The 27,230-nt window shown below is 30.7% G+C and overlaps 1 protein-coding gene across 2 annotated transcripts in view; it reads left to right on the top strand.

Moving 5' to 3' along the window:
• The window catches only part of snu (ABC-type transporter snustorr), a 100,272-nt gene that overhangs the window by 15,443 nt on the left and 57,599 nt on the right, over positions 1–27,230 (top strand). Inside the window, exon 1 of one of the 2 annotated variants that reach the window (XM_076409714.1) lies at positions 22,776–23,006. The exons of the other annotated variant lie outside the window; for it this stretch is intronic. The gene's annotated coding sequence lies outside the window, so the exon portion shown is untranslated. Of the gene's footprint in view, positions 1–22,775; positions 23,007–27,230 lie in introns of those variants that run through there. 2 annotated transcript variants of the gene reach the window in all.

The following is a 27,230-nucleotide window of genomic DNA, read 5'->3' as shown; positions in this document are numbered from 1 at the left end:
ATACATATAGTCATGAAAATTTGCGATTTTTGACCATTTTCAATTTTTTTGCTATCATTTTCGTTCAAATAATCGCAGGTTAATGCAGATCACAGAGATTATAAAGAATTTTACGCTGAATCGAATGGTAATATAATAATTTTCATACAACTTATAGTTTGCAAGTTATACAATGAAAAGTGTATTTTCAAGAAATTACTGGATTTCTGTTTCTGTCACATATCTTAGAAACTACAAGTCCTAGAGCATTGTAACCTGGATTTTCGCTTCTTTCACACCAAACTGCATATATTTCGAGAGTTTTATCTTTATCTGAGAGATGAGAAATTTTTCCACTTTTTCCATACATATAGTCATGAAAATTTGCGATTTTTGACCATTTTCAATTGTTTTGCTATCATTTTCGTTCAAATAATCGCAGGTTAATGCAGATCACAGAGATTATAAAGAATTTTACGCTGAATCGAATGGTAATATAATAATTTTCATACAACTTATAGTTTGCAAGTTATACAATGAAAAGTGTATTTTCAAGAAATTACTGGATTTCTGTTTCTGTCACATATCTTAGAAACTACAAGTCCTAGAGCATTGTAACCTGGATTTTCGCTTTTTTCACACCAAACTGCATATATTTCGAGAGTTTTATCTTTATCTGAGAGATGAGAAATTTTTCCACTTTTTCCATACATATAGTCATGAAAATTTGCGATTTTTGACCATTTCCAATTGTTTTGCTATCATTTTCGTTCAAATAATCGCAGGTTAATGCAGATCACAGAGATTATAAAGAATTTTACGCTGAATCGAATGGTAATATAATAATTTTCATACAACTTATAGTTTGCAAGTTATACAATGAAAAGTGTATTTTCAAGAAATTACTGGATTTCTGTTTCTGTCACATATCTTAGAAACTACAAGTCCTAGAGCATTGTAACCTGGATTTTCGCTTCTTTCACACCAAACTGCATATATTTCGAGAGTTTTATCTTTATCTGAGAGATGAGAAATTTTTCCACTTTTTCCATACATAAAGTCATGAAAATTTGCGATTTTTGACCATTTTCAATTGTTTTGCTATCATTTTCGTTCAAATAATCGCAGGTTAATGCAGATCACAGAGATTATAAAGAATTTTTTCGCTGAATCGAATGGTAATATAATAATTTTCATACAACTTATAGTTTGCAAGTTATACAATGAAAAGTATATTTTCAAGAAGTCACTGGATTTCTGTTTCTGTCACATATCTTAGAAACTACAAGTCCTAGAGCATTTTAACCTGGATTTTCGCTTCTTTCACACCAAACTGCATATATTTCGCGAGTTTTATCTTTATCCGAGAGATGAGAAATTTTTCCACTTTTTCCATACATACATTTTCCATACATTTTCCATACAGTCATGAAAATTTGCGATTTTTGACCTTTTTCAATTGTTTTGCTATCATTTTCGTTCAAATAATCGCAGGTTAATGCAGATCACAGAGATTATAAAGAATTTTACGCTGAATCGAATGGTAATATAATAATTTTCATACAACTTATAGTTTGCAAGTTATACAATGAAAAGTATATTTTCAAGAAGTCACTGGATTTCTGTTTCTGTCACATATCTTAGAAACTACAAGTCCTAGAGCATTTTAACCTGGATTTTCGCTTCTTTCACACCAAACTGCATATATTTCGCGAGTTTTATCTTTATCCGAGAGATGAGAAATTTTTGCGATTTTTGACCATTTTCAATTGTTTTGCTATCATTTTCGTTCAAATAATCGCAGGTTAATGCAGATCACAGAGATTATAAAGAATTTTACGCTGAATCGAATGGTAATATAATAATTTTCATACAACTTATAGTTTGCAAGTTATACAATGAAAAGTGTATTTTCAAGAAATTACTGGATTTCTGTTTCTGTCACATATCTTAGAAACTACAAGTCCTAGAGCATTGTAACCTGGATTTTCGCTTCTTTCACACCAAACTGCATATATTTCGAGAGTTTTATCTTTATCTGAGAGATGAGAAATTTTTCCACTTTTTCCATACATATAGTCATGAAAATTTGCGATTTTTGACCATTTTCAATTGTTTTGCTATCATTTTCGTTCAAATAATCGCAGGTTAATGCAGATCACAGAGATTATAAAGAATATTACGCTGAATCGAATGGTAATATAATAATTTTCATACAACTTATAGTTTGCAAGTTATACAATGAAAAGTGTATTTTCAAGAAATTACTGGATTTCTGTTTCTGTCACATATCTTAGAAACTACAAGTCCTAGAGCATTGTAACCTGGATTTTCGTTTCTTTCACACCAAACTGCATATATTTCGAGAGTTTTATCTTTATCTGAGAGATGAGAAATTTTTCCACTTTTTCCATACATATAGTCATGAAAATTTGCGATTTTTGACCATTTTCAATTGTTTTGCTATCATTTTCGTTCAAATAATCGCAGGTTAATGCAGATCACAGAGATTATAAAGAATTTTACGCTGAATTGAATGGTAATATAATAATTTTCATACAACTTATAGTTTGCAAGTTATACAATGAAAAGTGTATTTTCAAGAAATTACTGGATTTCTGTTTCTGTCACATATCTTAGAAACTACAAGTCCTAGAGCATTGTAACCTGGCTTTTCGCTTCTTTCACACCAAACTGCATATATTTCGAGAGTTTTATCTTTATCTGAGAGATGAGAAATTTTTCCACTTTTTCCATATATATAGTCATGAAAATTTTCGATTTTTGACCATTTTCAATTGTTTTGCTATCATTTTCGTTCAAATAATCGCAGGTTAATGCAGATCACAGAGATTATAAAGAATTTTACGCTGAATCGAATGGTAATATAATAATTTTCATACAACTTATAGTTTGCAAGTTATACAATGAAAAGTGTATTTTCAAGAAATTACTGGATTTCTGTTTCTGTCACATATCTTAGAAACTACAAGTCCTAGAGCATTGTAACCTGGATTTTCGCTTCTTTCACACCAAACTGCATATATTTCGAGAGTTTTATCTTTATCTGAGAGATGAGAAATTTTTCCACTTTTTCCATACATATAGTCATGAAAATTTGCGATTTTTGACCATTTTCAATTTTTTTGCTATCATTTTCGTTCAAATAATCGCAGGTTAATGCAGATCACAGAGATTATAAAGAATTTTACGCTGAATCGAATGGTAATATAATAATTTTCATACAACTTATAGTTTGCAAGTTATACAATGAAAAGTGTATTTTCAAGAAATTACTGGATTTCTGTTTCTGTCACATATCTTAGAAACTACAAGTCCTAGAGCATTGTAACCTGGATTTTCGCTTCTTTCACACCAAACTGCATATATTTCGAGAGTTTTATCTTTATCTGAGAGATGAGAAATTTTTCCACTTTTTCCATACATATAGTCATGAAAATTTGCGATTTTTGACCATTTTCAATTGTTTTGCTATCATTTTCGTTCAAATAATCGCAGGTTAATGCAGATCACAGAGATTATAAAGAATTTTACGCTGAATCGAATGGTAATATAATAATTTTCATACAACTTATAGTTTGCAAGTTATACAATGAAAAGTGTATTTTCAAGAAATTACTGGATTTCTGTTTCTGTCACATATCTTAGAAACTACAAGTCCTAGAGCATTGTAACCTGGATTTTCGCTTCTTTCACACCAAACTGCATATATTTCGAGAGTTTTATCTTTATCTGAGAGATGAGAAATTTTTCCACTTTTTCCATACATATAGTCATGAAAATTTGCGATTTTTGACCATTTTCAATTGTTTTGCTATCATTTTCGTTCAAATAATCGCAGGTTAATGCAGATCACAGAGATTATAAAGAATTTTACGCTGAATCGAATGGTAATATAATAATTTTCATACAACTTATAGTTTGCAAGTTATACAATGAAAAGTGTATTTTCAAGAAATTACTGGATTTCTGTTTCTGTCACATATCTTAGAAACTACAAGTCCTAGAGCATTGTAACCTGGATTTTCGCTTCTTTCACACCAAACTGCATATATTTCGAGAGTTTTATCTTTATCTGAGAGATGAGAAATTTTTCCACTTTTTCCATACATATAGTCATGAAAATTTGCGATTTTTGACCATTTTCAATTGTTTTGCTATCATTTTCGTTCAAATAATCGCAGGTTAATGCAGATCACAGAGATTATAAAGAATTTTACGCTGAATCGAATGGTAATATAATAATTTTCATACAACTTATAGTTTGCAAGTTATACAATGAAAAGTGTATTTTCAAGAAATTACTGGATTTCTGTTTCTGTCACATATCTTAGAAACTACAAGTCCTAGAGCATTGTAACCTGGATTTTCGCTTCTTTCACACCAAACTGCATATATTTCGAGAGTTTTATCTTTATCCGAGAGATGAGAAATTTTGCCCCTTTTTGCATACATACAGTCATGAAAATTTGCGATTTTTGGCCATTTTCAATTGTTTTGCTATCATTTTCGTTCAAATAATCGCAGGTTAATGCAGATCACAGAGATTATAAAGAATTTTACGCTGAATCGAATGGTAATATAATAATTTTCATACAACTTATAGTTTGCAAGTTATACAATGAAAAGTATATTTTCAAGAAGTCACTGGATTTCTGTTTCTGTCACATATCTTAGAAACTACAAGTCCTAGAGCATTTTAACCTGGATTTTCGTTTCGTTCACACCAAACTGCATATATTTCGAGAGTTTTATCTTTATCTGAGAGATGAGAAATTTTTCCACTTTTTCCATACATATAGTCATGAAAATTTACGATTTTTGGCCGTTTTTAATTGATTTGCTATCATTTTCGTTCAAATAATCGCAGGTTAATGCAGATCACAGAGATTATAAAGAATTTTACGCTGAATCGAATGGTAATATAATAATTTTCATACAACTTATAGTTTGCAAGTTATATAATGAAAAGTGTATTTTCAAGAAATTACTGGATTTCTGTTTCTGTCACATATCTTAGAAACTACAAGTCCTAGAGCATTTTAACCTGGATTTTCGTTTCGTTCACACCAAAATGCATATATTTTGCGAGTTTTATCTTTATCCGAGAGATGACAAATTTTTCCACTTTTTCCATACATATAGTCATGAAAATTTGCGATTTTTGACCATTTTCAATTGTTTTGCTATCATTTTCGTTCAAATAATCGCAGGTTAATGCAGATCACAGGGATTATAAAGAATTTTACGCTGAATCGAATGGTAATATAATAATTTTCATACAACTTATAGTTTGCAAGTTATACAATGAAAAGTATATTTTCAAGAAGTCACTGGATTTCTGTTTCTGTCACATATCTTAGAAACTACAAGTCCTAGAGCATTTTAACCTGGATTTTAGTTTCGTTCACACCAAAATGCATATATTTCGAGAGTTTTATCTTTATCTGAGAGATGAGAAATTTTTCCACTTTTTCCATACATATAGTCATGAAAATTTGCGATTTTTGACCATTTTCAATTGTTTTGCTATCATTTTCGTTCAAATAATCGCAGGTTAATGCAGATCACAGAGATTATAAAGAATTTTACGCTGAATCGAATGGTATTATAATAATTTTCATACAACTTATAGTTTGCAAGTTATACAATGAAAAGTGTATTTTCAAGAAATTACTGGATTTCTGTTTCTGTCACATATCTTAGAAACTACAAGTCCTAGAGCATTGTAACCTGGATTTTCGTTTCTTTCACACCAAACTGCATATATTTCGAGAGTTTTATCTTTATCTGAGAGATGAGAAATTTTTCCACTTTTTCCATACATATAGTCATGAAAATTTGCGATTTTTGACCATTTTCAATTGTTTTGCTATCATTTTCGTTCAAATAATCGCAGGTTAATGCAGATCACAGAGATTATAAAGAATTTTACGCTGAATCGAATGGTAATATAATAATTTTCATACAACTTATAGTTTGCAAGTTATACAATGAAAAGTGTATTTTCAAGAAATTACTGGATTTCTGTTTCTGTCACATATCTTAGAAACTACAAGTCCTAGAGCATTGTAACCTGGATTTTCGCTTCTTTCACACCAAACTGCATATATTTCGAGAGTTTTATCTTTATCTGAGAGATGAGAAATTTTTCCACTTTTTCCATACATATAGTCATGAAAATTTGCGATTTTTGACCATTTTCAATTGTTTTGCTATCATTTTCGTTCAAATAATCGCAGGTTAATGCAGATCACAGAGATTATAAAGAATTTTACGGTGAATCGAATGGTAATATAATAATTTTCATACAACTTATAGTTTGCAAGTTATACAATGAAAAGTATATTTTCAAGAAGTCACTGGATTTCTGTTTCTGTCACATATCTTAGAAACTGCAAGTCCTAGAGCATTTTAACCTGGATTTTCGTTTCGTTCACACCAAAATGCATATATTTTGCGAGTTTTATCTTTATCCGAGAGATGAGAAATTTTTCCACTTTTTCCATACATATAGTCATGAAAATTTGCGATTTTTGGCCATTTTCAATTATTTTGATATTATTTTCGTTCAAATAATCGCAGGTTAATGCAGATCACAGGGATTATAAAGAATTTTACGCTAAATCGAATGGTAATATAATAATTTTCATACAACTTATAGTTTGCAAGTTATACAATGAAAAGTGTATTTTCAAGAAATTACTGGATTTCTGTTTCTGTCACATATCTTAGAAACTACAAGTCCTAGAGCATTGTAACCTGGATTTTCGTTTCTTTCGCACCAATCTGCATATATTTCGAGAGTTTTATCTTTATCTGAGAGATGAGAAATTTTTCCACTTTTTCCATACATATAGTCATGAAAATTTGCGATTTTTGGCCATTTTCAATTGTTTTGCTATCATTTTCGTTCAAATAATCGCAGGTTAATGCAGATCACAGGGATTATAAAGAATTTTACGCTAAATCGAATGGTAATATAATAATTTTCATACAACTTATAGTTTGCAAGTTATACAATGAAAAGTATATTTTCAAGAAGTCACTGGATTTCTGTTTCTGTCACATATCTTAGAAACTACAAGTCCTAGAGCATTTTAACCTGGATTTTCGTTTCGTTCACACCAAAATGCATATATTTTGCGAGTTTTATCTTTATCCGAGAGATGAGAAATTTTTCCACTTTTTCCATACATATAGTCATGAAAATTTGCGATTTTTGGCCATTTTCAATTGTTTTGCTATCATTTTCGTTCAAATAATCGCAGGTTAATGCAGATCACAGGGATTATAAAGAATTTTACGCTAAATCGAATGGTAATATAATAATTTTCATACAACTTATAGTTTGCAAGTTATACAATGAAAAGTATATTTTCAAGAAGTCACTGGATTTCTGTTTCTGTCACATATCTTAGAAACTACAAGTCCTAGAGCATTTTAACCTGGATTTTCGTTTCGTTCACACCAAAATGCATATATTTTGTGAGTTTTATCTTTATCGGAGAGATGATAAATTTTTCCACTTTTTCCATACATGTCATGAAAATTTGCGATTTTTGGCCATTTTCAATTGTTTTGCTATCATTTTCGTTCAAATAATCGCAGGTTAATGCAGATCACAGAGATTATAAAGGATTTTACGCTGAATCGAATGGTAATATAATAATTTTCATGCAACTTATAGTTTGCAAGTTATACAATGAAAAGTATATTTTCAAGAAGTCACTGGATTTCTGTTTCTGTCACATATCTTAGAAACTACAAGTCCTACAGCATTTTAACCTGGATTTTCGTTTCGTTCACACCAAAATGCATATATTTTGCGAGTTTTATCTTTATCCGAGAGATGAGAAATTTTTCCACTTTTTCCATACATATAGTCATGAAAATTTGCGATTTTTGGCCATTTTCAATTGTTTTGCTATCAATTTCGTTCAAATAATCGCAGGTTAATGCAGATCACAGAGATTATAAAGAATTTTACGCTGAATCGAATGGTAATATAATAATTTTCATACAACTTATAGTTTGCAAGTTATACAATGAAAAGAATATTTTCAAGAAGTTACTGGATTTCTGTTTCTGTCACATATCTTAGAAACTACAAGTCCTATAGCATTTTAACCTGGATTTTCGTTTCGTTCACACCAAAATGCATATATTTTGCGAGTTTTATCTTTATCCGAGAGATGAGAAATTTTTCCACTTTTTCCATACATATAGTCATGAAAATTTGCGATTTTTGGCCATTTTCAATTGTTTTGCTATCATTTTCGTTCAAATAATCGCAGGTTAATGCAGATCACAGAGATTATAAAGAATTTTACGCTGAATCGAATGGTAATATAATAATTTTCATACAACTTATAGTTTGCAAGTTATACAATGAAAAGAATATTTTCAAGAAGTCACTGGATTTCTGTTTCTGTCACATATCTTAGAAACTACAAGTCCTAGAGCATTTTAACCTGGATTTTCGTTTCGTTCACACCAAAATGTATATATTTTGCGAGTTTTATCTTTATCTGAGAGATGTGAAATTTTTCCACTTTTTCCATACATATAGTCATGAAAATTTGCGATTTTGACCATTTTCAATTGTTTTGCTATCATTTTCGTTCAAATAATCGCAGGTTAATGCAGATCACAGAGATTATAAAGAATTTTACGCTGAATCGAATGGTAATATAATAATTTTCATACAACTTATAGTTTGCAAGTTATACAATGAAAAGTATATTTTCAAGAAGTCACTGGATTTCTGTTTCTGTCACATATCTTAGAAACTACAAGTCCTATAGCATTTTAACCTGGATTTTCGTTTCGTTCACACCAAAATGCATATATTTTGCGAGTTTTATCTTTATCCGAGAGATGAGAAATTTTTCCACTTTTTCCATACATATAGTCATGAAAATTTGCGATTTTTGGCCATTTTCAATTGTTTTGCTATCATTTTCGTTCAAATAATCGCAGGTTAATGCAGATCACAGAGATTATAAAGAATTTTACGCTGAATCGAATGGTAATATAATAATTTTCATACAACTTATAGTTTGCAAGTTATACAATGAAAAGAATATTTTCAAGAAGTCACTGGATTTCTGTTTCTGTCACATATCTTAGAAACTACAAGTCCTAGAGCATTTTAACCTGGATTTTCGTTTCGTTCACACCAAAATGCATATATTTTGCGAGTTTTATCTTTATCCGAGAGATGAGAAATTTTTCCACTTTTTCCATACATATAGTCATGAAAATTTGCGATTTTTGGCCATTTTCAATTGTTTTGCTATCATTTTCGTTCAAATAATCGCAGGTTAATGCATATCACAGAGATTATAAAGAATTTTACGCTGAATCGAATGGTTATATAATAATTTTCATGCAACTTATAGTTTGCAAGTTATATAATGAAAAGTGTATTTTCAGGAAGTCACTGTATTTCTGTTTCTGTCTCATATCTTAGAAACTACAAGTCCTAGAGCATTTTAACATGGATTTTAGTTTCTTTCACACCAATTTGCATATATTTCGAGAATTTTATCTTTATCCGAGAGATGAGAAATTTTTCCACTTTTTCCATACATATAGTCATGAAAATTTGCGATTTTTTGCCATTTACTTTGCCATTTGCCATTTGTTTTGCTATCATCTTCGTTCAAATAATCGCAGGTTAAGGCAAATCACAGGGATTATAAGGAATTTTACGCTGAATCGAACGGTAATATAATAATTTTCATACAATTTTTAGTTTCTAAGTTATACAATGAAAAGTGTATTTTCAAGAAGTCACTGTATTTCTGTTTCTGTCTCATATCTTAGGAACTACAAGTCCTAGAGCATTTTAACATGGATTTTAGTTTCTATCACACCAATTTACATATATTTCGAGAGTTTTATCTTTATCGGAGAGATGAGAAATTTTGCCACTTTTTCTATGGTCCTGCAAATTTTTGTTCATTTCTGCTCTAGGAACCCCTGACCTAATTTTGAACATGTTTATTTTAATTTTTATTGAAATGGTTTTGATATCAACTAAAAATAGATGACAAATATATTGTGTACCCTGTATCAATCAACCCAACTGATATAGTTTAATACTTCCATAAAAGAAATAGAAATTTCTTTCACTAAATAAACCGACCTCAGGTTACCAAACACCCATGACTCAATCGCTAGGGCAATCGTAGAACTATTCGCCGTTGTGGACAGGAAAAATCGGTCAAGGTCGTCGACCTACTAACCCATCAAGATCCCTCTATCAGAAAAATCACCTGAAGAAGTGACTGTTTACATAATGCGTATGCGCGACCTTAATTTTACGCCCAAAACGAAGCCGAGTTAGCAAGGCAACACCATCCATTACATTGCTGTTTAGTATTCCAGACAGCTGTTCTGATGTTACAGTACTAACCGAAAAAGAATCGGGCCCATGTCCATACGAAGAATTTTGGATTATTGATTCATTTTTGATATATTACAGGTACGACGACTCATTAAATCTTGTTATTGTTTAAGTTGACTCTATTTGAAATGACGGGGTAGCTTCGCTTTAGATCGTTTGAGGTGAACACAACTGTGATGGAAGCTGTTTGGTTTAGTTTGATTTTTTTTGCAAGAGTCAGCTTAAGATAGTTTTCGAAATTTGTCTTTTTTCCTGTTGCAAACTTCACTTCTCTTGATTTTTTTGTTCCATTTGCTGTATCTTTTATTATTTATGTTAACTTACTCGATAATCTCTTTAATTTCTCTCGTATTTTCTACATATTTAAGTCATTCTTTCCTCTTATCTTTTATATATTCTATCTATTTCACTCTTCAACCATAACCACTTCCATTTGTTTTTTAGATTTCCAGCATTTTATTTCATAGTGATTTCACATTTTCCATTTCTTGTTTCTCTATTCTGAGCATCATCAAGGATGTTTTTATTGTTATTTATTTATTTTTTAATTATTATTTTATTTCCTCTCCTTGTAGACTTTTTTTTAACTTCTGTACTTGTTATTTCTTAGTTTCCTCAGTTGTAAGTTGATATTATACGGTTACTACGGTTTTCTCTACTTTACGTCATTTATATTTTAACTGAGGTATATAAAATATTAACAAGAATATAAAACAAATATATGTATTTTGATGTATTATTGATATATTGCCTTTGGGTTTGTCGTTTTTCACTTCACTTGGTAACTTTTGCACCTGCATTCTTTTTGTAAACCCTTACAATATTATCTACAGTATACTCTTCCTGTATTTTTACCAAATGTACATGCTTACACATCATACTTGTTAATATCAAGTTTGAGCAATTATATTGAAAACAGTAATATACCCTAATATCCGACAAATTAGTGCTTGATAACACTGCCACTTTGTCTTCTTTGAAAACCACTCTGCCCTGTTAACTTTGTTGACATTGTGTCATTACTGATTGATTTACATCATTTAGTTTCTTCAATGATATTGAGAACAATTTTGTAGTTTATAGTTATTATTTGAAAATATATTAATATAGTGTTCGTTCATTTTATTTCAAATAAAAGTCATACACTTTTATAAATTACTGGATTTCTGATTCTGTCACATATCTTAGAAACTACAAGCCCTAGAGCATTTTAACATGAATTTTCGTTACTTTCACACCAAAATGCATTTAGTTTGAGAGTTTTATCTTTATCAGAAAGATGATAAATTTTTGCACTTTTAATAATCGCAGGTTAATGCAAATCAAGGAGACTATAAAGAATTTTACGCTGAATCAAATGGTAGTATAATAATTTTCATACATTCACCCAATAAATTGATAACAATTTTTTATTTTATAGTTATTATTGGAAAATATATTAATGTAGTGTTCGTTCATTGTGTATTTTATTTCAAACAAAAGTCATACACTTTTATAAAGCTTTATAAACTATAAGAAAAGCCACCATATAAACGCTATCCTTGTGCCAAACACTATGTCAATGCCATTTCACATATTAATTTAAGCATAATAATTATATTCTCCATCTTGACACATAGATTATATCACCAAAAGCCCATCGAGGCTCCTTTTAGAACACGCAGACTAAACACACAAAAACTATATAATTAATGGACATATAATTACAACATAAAATTGATTGAGTTAAATGTCACCGTATGTATTTTTTAATAAGAAGTATTTATTTTAATAACTAGGTCGCTTGCCTAATTTCCAGTCTGGTAATTTGTTTTTATTATTTAATTAATATATTGTTACTAGTCGTTTCCGTCTAACCTACAATTTGTCTTTATGCTAACTTAAATCTAGGTATATAAGTAGGAGGACCCATCGACCCTAACTCAGTCTCTGGTGAAATAATGTTTATACATGTCACTGTTGTATTTTTGAATATATGCAACTCACTACACAACACTACACAAGATCAGATGGTTTGATTCTTTTGAGTCTGTGTCCTGTTCTGGTGGTATCCAAAAGTTGCAATATTTCAATATTCGTATGAGGATGGAGCCTTTCCTCATGCCCCCTTGCAATTCTCTTGACTTCTTGACTGACTGTGGGTATCTAAAGGTCTGTCTAGTAAATAAATGAATTATTTATTTAAATTTAATTATTGTTTATGTCTAAATATCATTAATAATTGACTTAGAAATAGTTGATAGTCATCTAAGTTTGACTTTGGTCATCTGCAGCAGTTTTCACTGGTTTAGTGCTGCAATAACTATTCTGGGAGTATGTGGATTTCTTCTTCATCTGATGATCTAAATCAGCATCATTTAGGTAACGTGAGTTGGTATTTAAGGAGCTCTGTCTTGATGCTAGAATAATTATAATTATTTTTAACAGTATAGGTTGTAATACCTCACTATAAACTTTCATTTTCACAATTATGGTGCTTCATAATATTCATGACTTAAGAAAAACAAATTGTGTCATATTTAACTTGTTTTTTTTCCTAATTTTTCTGCTTTTATCGTAAGTTCTATTCGTCATTGGGACTGAAGTTTATCTACGAAAGTAGTACCTTATTAGTCTTATTACATTGTCGCATTTGGAGAAGAAACAAGTGCTGTTATATGAAGACAAAGCACAGATAAAAATCCATAAATTAAGCTATGAGCTGCTAACCTATTCAGTATATTCTCTAGATTTAGCCCTCTGCGATTATTTCCTGTTATAAAATCTAATGGAAGGGTTAGGTCATAAGATATTTAGAGCGAAAGGAAACTGGACGGAAAAAATTGGAAAAACGTTGAATGAACCAAATGTATTGAGTTAAAATAAAACGATTTTTTTTGCAAAATAATTATCTTAACGATTTATCAAGCTGTCCTCATATATATATATATATATATATATATATATATATATATATATTCATCTAAAATAAGAACAGACGAGATAAAACGAGCCTTATTAAGATCATTAACGGTCATGCCGTCAGAAACTAGCTTTTTAACTTGTAAAAATTAAATGTTAAGGCTGAAATGATCGCAATCATTATTTAATGATATTCAGCTGCGTATGAATTAATGATATATTCTTTTTTCCTTATTTATTTCGTGTTCATTAAAACGTATGTGTTAATATATTATACATAACCTCCGAGTCTTGCGATCTCTTTACATATTATGAATATCATCATGTCGTGATTTTAGACTTTTTGCAATTTGTTAGAATTCATAAAGTTATACAGGGTATGGACAAAATAATATGAACACCTGACAGATACACAATATTTATTTATTAATAAGGCGTTGAGTTGAATGGTGTCCGGAATGTTGTCCCATTCTTGTACGAAAACATCCGCCAATTTCTGTATTGATAATGGAGATGAAAATCTACTCCTCACTCGCCGAAACAGTTTAATGATGATGTCCGGCGACTGTGCTGGACAGGAAAGATCTTATTTTGATACTCCTCAAAGTAGGACTGAACCTTCTTGGCTGTGTTTATCTCAGCGTTTGGCAGTCAGAACTTCGTTACTGGGGATGTCGATATATTCATTCACAGTAATCTGCCCAATGATGCAGACGAAAGAACGAGTTGAATAGTACCATATTGTTGTTCAAATTACAATGGTTCTATGACGACTATTATAAAACAAAGCGTATAATACACTGAAATATAACCACAAGACATGTAAACTGAGCTATACTTACGCGTCGTATTAGTTATGTTACACGCATGCAGTGTTGCTAACATATAAGAAGATTAACTATGTTGCATAGTGTTTATATTACTTTGTCTATATCCCTTGTAAGTAATAAGGATGTTAACGATTCTGGTTTGCTTTGATATTGTTTTATAAGTTTGTTAATTTAATTTTTACTGAAAGCACTTATTTAAAATTAACTAATTAACGTATAACGAATCATTTAAAAAACCATTTTATATTTAATACTTTTGTTTTTCTGTTCAAGCAACCAACAACTTACATACGAGTACACGTACAGATATTTTAAATTTATAAAATGCTTTATACTAATTTGTTTCCTATGTAAGCTTCGGTTTTTATCAAAGGACATGGTCCAAGGAAATGGAAAAAATCACCCGATGATTGGTACTTGTTTCCTTTTTGTTGTTATTATATCAGTGTTTCAATGTTAATGGATATGATGATACTAATAAAAAATCACATTAATATAATACAGGGAGCTCCTAAAAAACATTTATTTTTATATCACAAGTGTGATTAGGGTTTTGATGTTACTTAACGTTCCCTAACCAACATTTTTATTAACTCAGTTTATCATTTAGATACGTCTGAATGTTTGATTCGCTTCGATTTTATTTGGATTATTTATCTTATGTTTCAAATATCATAGATAGAAAACAATTTAATACTTGCATAAAGAGTGAGTATATTATATTTGTAAACCTAATATTCAGACATGAACAGAAACTTATTGAAAAGCAAAATACCAGTCAGTTATGACACAGTTTTCCCCTTCTTCTCCTAACAAATGCTTCGGAATCAAATGAATTTAATGAAACCAGAAATTGGAAAACTGAATTTTAATCAAAAAGTGTCGAAAAAACTTAGCGAAAAAGATTTGGCTGAAGATACCAGGTGGATTAGAGTTAAAGCAATAAGAAGAAAGGGAAAATTGCGGAAACCAATCCGCCGAAATGGACTGTTTCATCTGTTAAAATTGAAAATAATGTAGCCTCGCAGTTGCAATCAAAACCTACTCATAAACAACCACCGATTATAGTTGCAGGTGTCAGGAATTATAGGGAAATGTATACAGGATTTAATCATGTAGTTAAGAGTGAGAACTTCGAAACTAAAATAATGAAAAATTAACATTCTTATAGAATTTTAACCACCGAATAAAGAGTTCTCATGGTATTCTCACGAAAACAAATAGAGACATTTGAGTGGTGATTAAACATCTTCATCACTTCTTTCAACCAATAAACATCATAAATAACTTACGTAACTAAGGACTGCATAACGTAAATGCTTTTAGTAGCAGCTTTTTTAATAACCTAGGGAAATGTAAATTTCTGTGGCAACTTCCATTTGGAAAAATTAGATTTATAGCTATATCGGGTTGATAAACAGGGTTTGTAACTATTGTAGATTCTATATCAGTCTGTTATCCCATTCAGTTACAATACTAAGTACCTTGGGGTGAATTTTGATGCAAAACTTTGTTGAAAGCATATCAAAAAGAAACGAAAATAACTCGAATTACAATACAAAAAATATATTGGTTATTTGGAAGAAGATCTAAATTATCTGCACATAATAAGTTAACATAACAATTAAACAACAACATAATACTATTATAAAGTTTATATAATTGTTTAATGTATCACATAGTATATTTACTCGTGACCTCATCACCAATTAACATTATCAAAGAGAACGTATCACTGTATCATATTAGAAGCTTTTGTTGTTATTTTTCTTAGTTGATCTCATTCGATTTATGCGCAAAGTTCTCCGCACCAAAAATATAAACAAACCAGGCCAGGATATTGAGAAGCAATGTCGATAACCTCTAGAAAATGAAGTGTTTTACATTCTATATACCTGATCGGTTTAGATTTACCTATGAGGTAGGCGTATGACTCGACGACATTATAAAAAAAAGCATCAACATGGTTCTTTGTCTTGCTGGTTGAAGTACTTTTACTTTCAGCTAACGGTGGCCAGTTAGTATTCGGTACGGATAATTTAATATAAATGGAGTTAAACATATAGGCAATTCTAGTTTGTATATATAGTACATATCGTTATAATCAAAATAGACCATTTATTTTTGAAGATATTCCGTTAAAGTATCATCCCCTTATATTTATGTCATCTACCTTACTTTGTATGAGTTTTATCTCTTAGAAGTCTCTTACAATATGGCTTTAGTTACATATTTTATATGAAAATTATATTTGTTTTTATTACACTTCGTGATTTCTTAGTATTTCTATGTTTATATTATATATACATGGCATGTAGAAAATCACTTCCCTTCTGTATAAAATATTATCTTAATTAATAAACCTGCAAGCCTGTATGCCATACTTTGTTAAAAGCCTGAGATATGTTTAAAAAACCAGAAAATTATATAATAACACTTTTTTATTACTTACAATAATATTTACCTTCGCCCCACATGTGTAAAATTTCTTCAGTTACCAAAAATCCTTCGATTAGTTACTAATGTTTATCGTAACGTAACCAACGAGGAACTGCACAATGACCTTGAAATCAAATGGATTTACAAGGTTTTTCAGGATTTTGACCTAAAACATGAAATAAAGTTACTAAATCACAGCAAACTTGAGGCAATACACTACTGAAATTGAAGCGAACCAAACCACACGAACTTCTATAGCCTATAAGTGTTCTCTTAACTTTTGTACTCATCGTTCATTTGAAGTTGGAGTCATTAAGTCCAACGAAAATTACTTCTTTCGAATAAATGAGGAAATTCTTGAACGAAATATTTAAAACGTTGTCATTTCAGACTAAGGCTCTCAAAATTGTTTCATTAAGCCTAATCTTATGCGTAGAGGGAGCTTTCTGGTATCTACTAAACTTGATATATTCCTTTTCTGTTGTTTATTTTTTGTAATATTATATTGAAACTTAGCTAGTAAGGTAAAAGTACTCTAAACAAGTGTAAAATATATAAAAATAGCACTATACACATTGCAGGAAACGTAATTTTGCGAATGTGTCAAGTAACGATGAAATGTTGCTATTAAGTATACGAAAAAATAAATATTTCTCAGGAAATAACATAGATAAACCTATCTCTGCACGAGATTTATTGGACGCTAATGAGTACTGCAAATATCATAAAGACCCACAGTCGAATTCAGCAAACCAGTTTATTAATAATTTTTGGTATTCCACCAAGGTCCAAGGAAAACCGGGATAATAATATGAAAAACCAATTTTACGAGATTTTAGATAAAGTTCAAGAATGCGTTCACCATAAATTAAATATTCATTTGTTCAGCCCAATATTTTTAGCAAAAATATGTATAAATGTGTATACGCGGGTTTTGGTCATGTTACACCTTATTTTTATATTTATTTTTTTATTACTCTTAGTGGTTACACAATTTGCCCAATAGGCAATAAGTATTTCTTATATATGTATTATATATATACATGGCATGAAGAAAATCACTTCATTAAGTGATCTTCCGTATAAAATACTATCTTATTTAATTAGTCTTATTCTAAAGCTTATTCTAAAGTTTATATATGTCCAATAATCAGGTCAGATGGTTTTAAACGTTTTAGTATACGCACTTCACTATCACTTCGCATATTTAGCTGAAAAGCGAGTGCATTGGGATGCACTGACACTCTTTCAAAGTACTTAACACAAATATGTTGAATTAGACTCGTTATAGGTTCTAGAGAAACCAAAGATATTTAACATCCTCTGCGTGGGGGAGCTGTCAATGATTGTTATTCACTGGTGGAAATGTTCTTCTACGCAGGGTAAAATTTATATGGGTGGATTTTGTTTCATCGGCTTTAATGTCCCATGTCTTCAACGACAGTTTTATTTGCTCCAGGTGGGTTTGTAGGTTCATCGATGCTGTGACTGGATCTTCACGAGATACTAAGATTGCTGTGTCGTCTGCGTATATTACCACAGTAGTAATTTTTTTGGTGGGTAGATCGGCTGTATATAGAAGATATAGTATTGGACCTAGTACACTACCTTGCGGAACTCCTGAATATATTGGATGTAATTCGGTATGTTCATAGCATTGTTTTACAGTATGATATATATCAGTGAGAGACGATTTTAGTAACTGATAGTCCGGATGAGGGAGAAGTTTCTTTAATTTAACCTGTATGCCCGTATGCCATACTTTGTTAAAAGCCTGAGATATGTCTAGGAAAGTAGCCTAACAATATCTTTGGCATTTTTCTTGGTTTGAGAATCATTAATAATATTTTAGCTACAATCTAGAGATGAAAGAAAATGCTAAGTGCTAGGAAAATAATTAGTCATTAAATTAAAAATTAATACATTTTACTCTTATTTTCATCTGACAAACAATGAAACCGTACCATTTCCCTCTTTTTGGAACTTTCCCGTTGCATATAAACATTTGGAGACAGTTAGTTCATTATGTGGTAAGCTGTCTCAAAGTTCGTTAAGAATTTGAGAGAGACTTTCACCTAAGGGCCATTGTCTTCGAACTTTTTTGGTTCTTCCGCTCGTTCTTTGTCATTCATATCAAAATCACTATTTTTAAATTATTGAGATCAAAACTGGCAATTGAGATATATCAGAGCGGCATCACCAGAAGTTTTTAAAAGTGTTTCATGAGCTTTAATACATGATACTTTAATAATACTAAATGGAGAACTGTTATATTAAGTAGATAACTAATATTATAGTAGCTCAATACTTAAATATTTAAAGAACTTTTATAAAAAAGATATACATTATTTTTATAGACTGATATGATAAAAAGACCATATCTTTATCATATCACGAGGTATTACTTGGAGATGGCCTGAAGCGGCGGAGAAAGTATTATTTCCACGATCATAGAATTTTACGTAATTTTTAACCTACTTTTCTCCATTCATGTAACTTTACTACTATTCCGTTGATATGTCAGCGAGATCTATGCATTTATTCGTTTTGAATTTGCGGAATTTATTTATGATTTCCTAATATATTATCAATTAGTCTGCAGAATAGTTATTAAATTAATAACAAACAGGATATTGTGTATTTTCAATGATTCAGAATGAAATGTACCAACTGTTTCCATCTAATAACGGATTTCTGTTGTTTAATTGCGGTTTCCACATGTTAAAAAGATAAGAACAAGAGCCTTATTTGCAATAAAGAATTTAATGGGACATAGTACCGTGATCAAAATAAAATAAGATCAAAAATAGCTTCGATAGTAAGTTAGTTGTTCTTTATCTTATCCTTGACTAGAGATTTCTATGACGATAGATATGTTGATGTTATTCATTATATTAGCAATATTTTTAACATTCCAGAATTATATATTTCCATTTCAAACTCAGTCTTCATAAATCAAAAATTAATTATATTTGAAAAAAAATTATAAACATTTTTAGGTGCTCCTACCAGACTATTTTCATTTTACTATAAAAATTATTATCTACACTGAATCATCAGGTTTTTTCATAACATGGTAACTTAAAAGTGTTACAAAAACAAGGTTATAATGGCGTCATATATTAGACAATATAAACGAAGCACCAAAAGTTATTCTTGTATAATATGTGGTAATCTTTTTTATGAAAACGACGCCGTAGTTTCAAAATTTAATATTTTAATTCGCAGAAAATCGGCGATGAATCATGTGAGTTAAATGAGAAGTGAATATGCAATATGTGACTGTAAAAATCAAAGACAAAACCATCAATTTTTATGGGTAGATTGATGACGAAGCAATTTTTATTGCACTACAGTGGCCATGATCCTCATAATGTCCACTACTCAACCAATATGCTCCTCAATGTTGGTGTCCTAGACCTACAGAATATTCCTCATATTTAATAGAATTATTAAAATCAAATAATGTGTCAGTACTATAGGAAGAATTGTGCTAAGCCAATGGACAATATTCTAACTGATTTATTCCATCTTTTATAAAATGAAGCAACCGAGAGACATCAAAAACCTATTTAAAACATCATAGTTGCTCAAAAGTAAGAATGTTTGCTGGAAGAAAATTGTGACTCATTAAATAGTCTAAAGTTAAGTAGACCCAGTGAATCTTGATGCATCTTGATGTTCGTCACACTAATTTGATAATAATAATACCAAGAAAACTCAAAAATATTTGTCTATCAATCATGGGAAGCATTCGGTTACTATATTGCTGAATCACAAAGGAGGTTGTTTTTTTGACAAGCTTTTACAACAATTACGAATGGTCAGTATAGGTAAGCTTGAAGATAAATGCTTATTGTGTTGTGTTTGTGCTAATTGGGTACCCAAATATATCATATTTTTAGCATAATTTGTTAAATTATCAGGGAAAATCGACTGCAATATTTTCCTTTTAATATATATATATATATATATATATATATATATATATATATATATATATATATATATATACGATAAAACCAATATTTAAGATGTGAGAAAAGATGTACTAATCTGTCTATAGAGTAGATTTAAATAAAAAATTATACTTGTTTCGTCTGAGTAAATTCCCTGTTTGTTTTTCTGTTGATGATCAATTTTCATGCCAGGACCGTTATGTTTTCAATATGTCCGCGATTATATCAATAAATTGTTGGTTTTCGATGAAAGCGATGTTTTCCTTCAGTGTTTTTTAAATTTCTTTATAGGAAATTCGAATTTAATTTCAATAATGGGCATTTTGTGGTTATTGTTGATTGAATTGGTATAAAAATGGAAATATTGTTCATTGCTATGGTTAGTAATATGTAAATATGATGACAAATGATGGTAGTACATTCTTCATATGTACGTTTAAGTCCTGTACTTGTTTCTACTGGATCCGTCAGTTCTCAATATTTTGTTTTTTTTTCTTTTTTTGTTGCATCACGTTTGCTATCGTTGCATTTTTAAGTTTGGTGCATCATCATCAGTCCATTTTTAAAAATATCATTGTGTTGAATATTTATAGATTTCCAGTTGAGATTAGTTGTAAAATTGTAACGTTAATGGGCAATTAACAGAAAGAAAAAATATCTCGGGCAATTTATCCGATAATAAACTGCAATACAAACCTGCATCATTGTGAATCCCCTTTGATCGAGATATTCTTGCCTGTTTACTATATTCAGTTGCAAAAGGTGGTTCACCTTACCTTAGCTGGTCGGTATATGATGTCTTGCATTTACTGTACGGATTAACCCATAAAATCCTGAAATTACTTTAGTGTTCTTTATCCTTTCTTATACAACAGGAAAGATAATAAGTACTGATTGTCCTCTGGGTAGATTGTTGACCCTCTAATAGCAATTACAAAGAAAATAATATGTCTTAATGGTTACTTAAAGATTCTTTGTCTAAATTCTTCCTTAAATTTAGACATTTTATCGTTAAACAATGTGGTAATGAACACTGATACATTCAAGAATTCTTGGTTCGATAGTGAACGTATCATATATCTTAAAAACTATAAATTTCGAAATAATTTTACGTGGATTTTCGTTTTTTTTTAATAAATATATTCCGAAAGTTTTAACTTTATCTGAGTGGTAAGAAAAATCAGCACTTTTTCCATATATATAGTCGTGAAATTTTGCGATTTTTTACCAATATCAAGTTTTTTGTTATCATTTCCATTCAAATAATCACAGGTTAATGAAAATTACAGGAATTATAAAGAAATTTACACCGAATCGAACGAATTGTTTATTAAATATGTTTCATATGTTTGATCTCTGATAGAGCTAACATCAAGCTAATCTTGATTCCTCACCCGCTTCGTGTAAGGACGGTTTCTTTTCGGTGAATTTTTAAGATATTTAACTGCCCCTGTCCATATTAATATTCAGTGCAACTGCAACACGCTAAAATTATGTTATTATTATGAAATTTTGCGATTTTTTACCAATTTCAAGCTCTTTGTTATCATTTCCATTCAAATAATCACATGTTAATGAAAATTATAAGAATTATAAAGAAATTTACACCGAATCGAACGATTGTTTAATAAATTAAATATATTTCATATGTTTAATCTCTGATAGAGCTAACATCAAGCTAATCTTGATTCCTCACCCGCTTCGTGTAACGACTTCGGTCAGTTTTTAGAGATATTTAACTGCCCCTGTCCATATTAATATTCAGTGCAACTGCAACAGGCTAAAATTATGTTGAATAAAAACCGCAGGAACTTAATATTTCGCTGTAAAAATGCTTAACCTCTAACGAATTTTACTGTACATTATAATTTTATTTACATTATCTCGTTCCTTTTCGAAGATATATATATATATATATATATATATATATATATATATATATATATATATATATATATATATATATAGGAATCGTTTTCCAGGCAATAAATTATAAATCTGGATGTCGTGAGTTCAGTGTGTTATTTTGAATAGACTATAGGTGACTTGCAGGATATTTTCCAGCAGGAATCGTACTCGGTACGACACGAACTTTCTTCTCATTTATGTAAGAGGTGGCCGACTGTAATTGCCATAGCATACGGCCCCGGTTGGTACCGAAAAACGGTCTCAAGGGTGTATATGGTGGGGCGGGCCAACGGTCAGTGAAAAAATGGACTGACCGAACGGATCAGTGCAACGACTAACCTCTCCGAAGACGTTCGCCGCGCCAGTCTTGCCTTTCGTACAGTACCGGGACGAGAGCAGAGCCGCATCGTCGAAAGCGACCAGTGCGCCAAAGAAAACGAAACCCGTACCGAGTGTTCTCTTTGTTCAGTGACGTGCGCCTTGCGTTTGGTTCTTTTTTGACCGGGTGCAGTTTTGATTTTCCGATCGAATTTTGGATTTTCGACTGAACGAACGGTAGGTGCTACATAAAATCTTATTTAAATCACTAAAACGATCGTCTGCTGTTGATATAATCGATCATTCGACAGTTTTTGGCGCGATGACGTAAATCGTCAGTCGATATCTTTAAAAGTCGCGCCACACTTTCTCGTATGTGTTTGTTTTTTGTAATTTTATTCAGCAATATCTTCGTTTGAAACGTATATTATTGCTTCTTGGTCTTCACTTAATCTTCTGGTTTTTCTCTAGACTTCTTACAGTCTTGTATTATAACACTACAACTCTTAGTCAAAAAACTTTATATATCTTAGTTTTTTTTGCTGGATTAATATTACCAAGGGACTGGATGGTTTGTTACACTTTAGATATATAAGATATAGAAGACGCATTGGCAATTATTCTTCGTGTTTTATTTTGACGTCTTAAGACTGCAAACAACCTAATTTTACTGTTAAATAAATAATAAATTAAATAATTAATCTGCAGAAATAAACATTTTAATTCATCTTCAATTAATCTGCAGAAATAAACAGTTTAATTCAAATATCAAATCTCGCCACAGAACATTCAAATTCTTGTAATAATGTTCTAGCCAAACTTACTCATGATCTAATATATATATATATATATATATATATATATATATATATATATATATATATATATATATATATGTCAAATTATCTGTTAAAAAAACTAAGGTCCAGCACACATCAAATACTGATGGCTTTTTTTAATACCCTTAGCGGTTCCAACAATCTTTTTTTAGTTGATGCAAGTACATGTTGATTTCTGCATTGTCATGTCATTTTATACAGTTGTAATATTAGATTGCCACATTTTGTCTTGACGACTTTAATACGTCATGCTTTCTACCACAATTGGACGTTCTTTAATGCTACTTAATCGCTTAAAATAGTACAAATAATTTCACAGAGTGTGTTTCACACAGAAAGGTCGGTAGATATCTGCGTCAAGCTAAAATAACGATTTCTAGCCACTATTTACTTTAGATTTCGGAAGTTAACTTCAATTGAAGATGTGGAGAGCGAACCAGAGAAGGACAAATCTTTGACCACATTTCGAACTCTTTTCAGTGCGTTGTACCACTCATCTATATATGTCTTTAACTAACTAAGTAACTTAATTTAACTGTATCTTTACTGAATTAATATTACCAAAGGACTGGATGGTTTATTATACTTGAGATACAGAAAGACGCATTGGCAATTATTCTTCGTGTTTTATTTTAACGTCTTAAGATGCAAACAAACGAATTTAGCAGTTAAATTCGATGGTTTTAACATTTCTCTATATAATATAAGTTTCCCCTTTAGTATTATAGAGTTATTCTTTGTACTTAACGCTAAGTAACAACCACTCAATGTTAAGTAATGTTTTTTACTTTTATCGTTTGATTTGTAGAAACCTTCTGTCCAAGCATATCGAAAACTTTTACAGACTGATAAACGGTGATACTGCTCCGCCATATTCCTATTGTCGGTCTTTATTTCGGTAATTTAAAAATGGTAGTTTTCATGTGCAACCCTTAAGGACTAAAACCCAGCTCACATTCTCAAGTAACTTCCAGATATCTTAACAGCTGATGAATTAACTGATTCTAGACGTTTACTGAAGCCAATTGAACAAGTCATCCTCTTTCGTAATAACACTCGGCCTCGCATTGCAAGAGTTGTTCTGCCGGGCCCAGCGTACTCACCAGACATAGCGCCTTCTGATTATCCTTTGTTCAGATCGATGCAATATTATTTGGCTGGTATACGGTTCGAAAGGCTGAAAAGGCTTGAAAATGAACTGATAATTAAATCGTTGCCAAACCAACATCTTTATTATCAGACAGAATATAATAACAAACCGATTGCGTAAGAACACTATTGAAATGGTATATTTAAACAACACAGAACGTTTTATGATATTTTTGCATTAAAAAATATATTTAAACATGTTAATACCATAGAGAATTTCATTAACTATATTTTCGTAAAGGTTAAAAACAAGACACCTTACACCAAACTCAATTTATATGCTCATTTTAGCAACGCTTACTAGTCTAGTAGCTATATATGATAATTTACAGTCAGCAAATTGTTACCAATATTATTGATCTCCGTCGAGTGAAAATATTATACATCTTTGGTTACTTTCTAACTTGCAATTGTATGATAAACAGTTTCTAATTTTATTCTGGTTCATATTGACTTATACATATACGTTTTTTGACGATTTATCGGTCTATGTTTCTTATATTGAGAGATATCACCCAGAAAATGTTGTATTTACCTCCAATAACAACGTAACGTATATTTTATTTCGTGTTTTGTTCTTACTAACCGGAAACAAAAGAGGCACGAGTCTATTTAAATGATCGTAATTATAAAGGACATGTTAACGATATTATTTTTATTTTTGGATATCGTTTATGGGGGGTCTTATTTTGTATTGTTGCTGTTGAAAATACAGAATGTATCATTAATCCTTTTGGTATGGGTGGCGGTATATTATGGGTGGTTTAATAAGTCTTGTCGTCTGATAAAGGACTGTTCGAGATTAAAAATACGTTTGATTAATCGATATAATTTTGTTGAGCTTGGGTTTTTTAGCTGTGCGAAAAGTTCTCTCGTTTTCTTGTTGAAATAGAGTTTCTTTTCTTTACCCACTTGATTCGAAATGTTATAAGAATAATGTGAATTTATTGTTTTACATTTGTGGTGGCAATCGACTGATAATGATGATATTTTACTATTTTTTGTTGCATAATTAGCGAAAACAGCTATTAGCTCATAGTTGTTAGAATTGGGTCCAAGCCAATGATAAGAAACTCCCACATTCAATTGAATGCTTTTAATAGAATGGAAAATGTATAATATAGTTTCGCTTATAATAAAACGCTGTTCTAGATTCCAAATTCTACGCTACATGCTATTTTATTTAATTACGATAATTATATCTAATGAACGTTAATTAGTTTGTTATATTTACGGTTTTATAGCTTTATTATTTGTATTTTAGTCTTATTTTGTGATGGGTTTAAAAGAAGTCATGTTAATTATAAATGTAGTCATATTAACAGGTCAATTGAAAAGTCCTCGGCCTACCACAGTAAAACACAGTTTTTTGGCAAAATTAGTTTTTTTATTCAACATAATTCGTACGTAATAACAAATACGCCCCAATTTCGGCGATCACCTTTTCATTCGACGAAAATTTCTTCCCAGCGAGCATTATTTGAGATCTGAGAACAGGAAATAGTCGCTGGGGGTCAGATCTGGAGAATACAGTGGATGAGGAAGCAATTCGAAGCCCAATTCATGGATTTTTTGATATCGTTTTCCCTGACTTGTGACACGGGGCATTGTCTTGGTGAAGTAGCACTTTCTTTTTCTTCAAATCCGGCCGTTTTTCGCCGACTTCGTCCTTCAAACGTCCCATTAACGCTATGTAATACTTAACAAACCAATCCTTGATGGTTGATTTTTCTGGGGCAGTGTCCGCAAACTCGGCTTCAAGCTAAGTTTGTGCTTCAACTGTATTTTTTCCTTTTAAAAAGCAATATTTTATCAACACGCGAAATTCCTTTTTATCAATTTTTTTCGCAATAACTAAAGTTGCTTTACTCAAAATGCTATAATTCACAAACTAATGGTCCGACAGTTATCAAATTTATACATGCACCTTTTGAGGCTTAGGGCTAACTAAAAAACATATGGATTTAATTCTAGTAGCGCCATCTATGTGTCAGGCCCGGGACTAACAAACTATTTTTGAGGGATGTATATGAAAGAAGATAATATTGAAACTGAGAAAATTGATGATTCATTACAAAATTATTATAGGTATAAATGTTTTTGCGCCGAAAACAATGTATATTTCATTTAGGAAAACGTGAGTTTGTTTTATATTAGTTTAATAACTACCAAAAATATTTATAATAAGTTTACTTATTTTTTATCACTTTGAGAGGGCGATTTCTTTTTATTTCGTCTGAGTAGTTCTAAATAACGATCTGTATTGTCAATGCGTTGGTATTTTCGGTTCAATTTGAACGTCCACTTAAAAAACAACTTACAAATCAACCTCCATGATTTTAAAGAATAATTTTGAGATTCCTTTTAATGTTTTCCACAATAACTCTCGCTTTTAAGCTAACAGACGGTTCAGAGTCATCAAATCTTGTATTAATTCGTTTACATTCAGTATTAACGTATCAACTGGCTTCAT

This window comes from Rhynchophorus ferrugineus, unplaced genomic scaffold (assembly GCF_030347505.1).
Source record: "Rhynchophorus ferrugineus isolate W39M unplaced genomic scaffold, kcgeb_rfMv2 rfM7, whole genome shotgun sequence".
Taxonomy (NCBI): domain Eukaryota; kingdom Metazoa; phylum Arthropoda; class Insecta; order Coleoptera; family Curculionidae; genus Rhynchophorus; species Rhynchophorus ferrugineus.
This window is presented reverse-complemented; position numbering and strand designations above follow the sequence as displayed.